This window comes from Octopus bimaculoides, chromosome 30 (genome assembly GCF_001194135.2).
Source record: "Octopus bimaculoides isolate UCB-OBI-ISO-001 chromosome 30, ASM119413v2, whole genome shotgun sequence".
Classification (NCBI taxonomy): domain Eukaryota; kingdom Metazoa; phylum Mollusca; class Cephalopoda; order Octopoda; family Octopodidae; genus Octopus; species Octopus bimaculoides.
In genome coordinates, this window is record NC_069010.1 from 9,693,413 (window position 1) to 9,697,920 (window position 4,508).

At 38.1% G+C, this 4,508-nt stretch overlaps 1 protein-coding gene across 1 annotated transcript in view; it reads left to right on the forward strand.

Moving 5' to 3' along the window:
* Nucleotides 1–4,508, forward strand: part of LOC106873443 (putative uncharacterized protein DDB_G0277255) — a 31,046-nt gene that overhangs the window by 6,370 nt on the left and 20,168 nt on the right. The window lies entirely within an intron of this gene.

Below are 4,508 nucleotides of genomic sequence, written 5' to 3' on the forward strand. Positions count from 1 at the left end.
GAAATCAAATTCGATGACAGCACCGCATGACTGGCATTCGTGCTAGTGGAGCGCTAAGAGCACCATCTGAGCGTGATCATTGCCAGGGCCGCTGATTGGATCCCCATGCCGGTGGCACGTAAAAAGCACCATTCGAGCGTGATCGTTACCAGCATCGCCTTACTGGCACTTGTGCCGGTAGTACGTGGAAAACAACATTCGAGCGAGGGCGTTGCCAGTACCACCTGACAGGCCCTCGTGTTGGTGGTATGTAAAAGTACCCACTACACTCTCGGAGTGGTTGGCATTAGGAAGGGCATCCAGCTGTAGAAACTCTGCCAGACCAGATTGGAGCCTGGTGTTGCCATCCGGTTTCACCAGTCCTCAGTCAAACCATCCAACCCATGCCAGCATGGAAAGCGGAAGTTAAACGATGATGATGATGATGAAGATATATATATACACACACACACACATACAGAGACGATGGGCTTCTTTCAGTTTCTGTCTACCAAGTCCACTCACAAGGCTTTGGTCAGCTCGAGGCCATAGTAGAAGACACTTGCCCAAGGAGCCACGCGGTGGGACTGAACCCAGAACCACATGGTTGAAAAGTGAGCTTCTTAACCACACAGCCACATGGAAGAAGATAAAAAAATAATAAAATAAAGATACTCGGGGACATACTTTGCAGGAAAACCAAACAGTAAAGTCAATGCAAAATTTTAATTGATTTAATTGAAATTCCATAGCGGCGCATCATGCCTCTCCTTATAGGTCCATGCGATGAGTGTTGATTGTGGAGGACAGGGGTGGGGTGGAAAGTATTAAACAATAACAACAACAACAACAACAACAATATTTATAAAGAATGGGTGGTGGGATGAGGGGGTAAAAAAAAAGAAGGAGCACATGTATTCCCTGACCCTTTCCCAACACCCCACAAAATATAAAGACACCATCTTCTTACCTTATGATTCCAACCACTGTCATTATAATGGACCCTTCAATCACACCAGCCTGGAGAGTTAATGAGAAGAGCAGATCATGTCGTTAGGAAAATATATAATGATTCACAAATAGAGTAATTAAGATAAGAAGCTTGTTAGATATTTTAATGACTGGACAGAGGAGTACACTAACCGATTAAAATAATAAGTTCATTATTACTTTAATTAGCAATTTCAATTGGTTCGTTAAATACCTTATCAATGAGATGGAGTAAACTTTCCAATTAAAGTAATAAGTTCATTAATTACTTTAATAATTAATTTTAAATATAACAAAGAATTTAGTAAAATAACTTCGTTATCATTAAGCCAATGTTAGGAACTTAAATTGTGGTTAAGGTTTGGGGGAAGATTTTAATTCAGAACTTATGAAAACAAGTCATTTGTACTACAGAGCCAGAGGTGGTTTCAGCTGGGTTGGTATCAAAAGGGTTGTATATATATATATATATATATATATATATATATATATATATATATATATATATACATACACAAGGGGGTGCTGAAAAGTTCTTAGCTATGGGTAAAATAAAATAAACGAGGATCTGTTAATTATGATCTTATTAAACATGTCCCCCCTCTCAGGTTCACACACTTATTGCAGGGGTCCTTCAGCTTTTTCAAAGCCCTGTAAAAGAACTCAGAAGGTTGGGCCTCTCCAACCAGGCCTTTCATGTTACCCTTACAGCCAGGAACTTTTCAGGTGCCCCCCCCCTTGTATATATGTGTATGTGTGTGTGTATATCATTATCTATAAATTAGGGTAAATCCCAGCTGTTTCCCCTACAAGATCATCTGCTTATTCCATTATAACAATCAATATTTCGCTACAGTAGCTGCTGCATGTTGATTGAAAACTCTGTAAATAGTTTTCCTTACATGTTCATCCGACATGTAAATCTTTGTAACTCCTATTGGTAAATGAAACATGTGTAATGGAGAATAAAACATACCAGAAAGTGTTCACTTTCCAGTTTTGTTATGTTATGTATATGTGTAAGGGGGGGGGGGCTCTGAGTCTGTGTTTGTCTCCCCCCATCATCATATGACAACTGGTGTTGGTGTGTTTACATCCATAACTTAGTGGTTTGGCGAAAACGACTGATAAAATAAGTATTAGGCTCAATTTATTTGACTAAAAGTTGAAGGAGGTGCCCCAGCATGGCCACAGCGAGTAGAGGGCGGCAAAATATAACTTAACAATCAGAGTAGTAATTAAAGTCACAAATTCATTAAATTCATCAAAGAGGGTAGAGTTATCAATTAAAAGAAGCTCGTTAAATACCTTAATGAACAGAGCAGAATTGGTAATTAAATTAATCAACTCATTAAATGGTAAACGATAGCAGAGATTTGTATCTCAATTAGTTAAATTTTGTTTTAACTGTTTGTAGATGGGTGTGGATATACCAGCCACACACCCACACACCCATGCATACATGAAAACACCCACACACACATCCCAAACACATATATACATATATCCACACACACACACACACTTTTTTACTGGTAATCCATTGGTTACGGCAACAAGAGTTGCTGTTGCTCCAATCAACAAAACAGCTTGCTAGTGAAATTAACGTGCAAGTGGCTGAGTACTCCACAGACACGTGTACCCTTAATGTAGTTCCCGGGAAGATTCAGCTTGACACAAAATGTGAGAAGGCTGCGTGACCTGTAATGAAAAGGTTAAATACTAACGAATTAACTCTTCACCATTGAGGTTAATCTCTCAAACCTAATCTTCATTTATTCACATCGCTTTCATTTAATCTTTCATTATCTCATAACTTTGAGATCTCAATGATGTGACTATTTATCGTTAGAATGACATTGTTGGATAGGTATGAGAAGCCAGATCTGGTGAGCTTGGAAAGAAAACGGAGAATATTTGAGCCGACTCAAATGTAATGCTTATTTATTCACACTGTTTTCTCATAGCTTTGAGATTTCAATGACGGAATTATCTACTTTTAGAATCGTATTGTGTGAAAGGCTGGATCTGGCCAGTTTGGGACATAAAAATATCTGTGAGAGGCTGGACGTGACCGATTTAAATGCTTAAGGGGTCGATATGCTTTGTATTTCAATTCAAATGTTCAAACACAATTCTACACGAAAACACCAATTTAACAACAGAGAAATTTCTCAGGTCAGTCTTTCACTTGCTTAAGTCATCGGGCTGCAGCCATGCTGGAGCACTGGATAAAAGATTCACTGATGGTGCCCCAGTGTGGTCACAGCCTTAGGTCTGATACATATAAAAGAATAATAATATGGAAATCGATAAGTGTGTAACATTTTGGCCAAAGCTATGGACAGTGAACATGTAATTATTTGGAACAGAGTGTGTGTGTGTGTGTATATATATATATATATATATATATATACACACACACACACATATTTATATATACACACACACACAATATGCCTGTATGTATGTATGTAAGTATATAGGTATGTGTAAATGTTTGTATAGTGTGTATGTATATATAGTGAGTATACATAATAAATAACTGGCATGAATATTAAAAGCCTACAGCTGCTGGCTCTCGAGACATCAATCAAATCCCGTCCAACCCATGCTAGCATGGGAAAAAAGACATGATGATGATGATGATGATGATGAGGTGTAACACACAAATGAAACTAATGATTTTTTGTTTTGTGTATTTAAACCTTTGAGTATGTGTATACATATACATTCACACATATATACACACAGATGTGCGCGCGCGTGTGTGTGTGTGTGTGTACTTATACATACATGCATACAGATGGTCACATACACACAGATATACACATACACCTGATTATATAGACACCCACACACGTATACACATACATACATACTCCTCCATACACACACACAGCTTTATATTCACATATAAATACCTATATAAATACACACATTGTATTTTATTAATTCCATTAGTTCCTGAGCAACAACATCTTCCGACAGCTGTGACTGGTGTCAAATAAGACTGTTACATAATACAAGCACATGGGTAGCAAGCCTGCCTCCCAACCACAAGGTTCTGGGTTCATTTACACAGCATGGCACCTTGGCCAAATGTTTTCTACTATAACTTTCGGTCAGCCAAAACCTTATGGATGGATTTGATTCTCATACCCTTTCTTATTTTATGGGGATCATTGATGTCCATGATGTTCCATAACATTTCCTATGGCCATTCTAAACAATTCCAACTGCTTCAAATCCTAATTCATGTGATGGCAAAGCACGTAGGGGAATCTGTTTGGAACTACCCCCTAAACAGTCTTTGCCCTTTGATTGTATTTTCAAACCCCCCAGTAGCATTTTAGGACAAATTTCCTTTGAAGTTTAGCCTGGATCACTTAATTCTTTTTAATGGCTTAAATCTGAAAAGAAAGAAAAACTGAGTCATCAGCTGTTAAAGTGGGTATCAATTTTTAAGACACCTTTTGTGTGTGTGTGTGTGATGAGCTTCTTTCAGTTTCCGTCTACCAAATAACTCACAAAGCTTT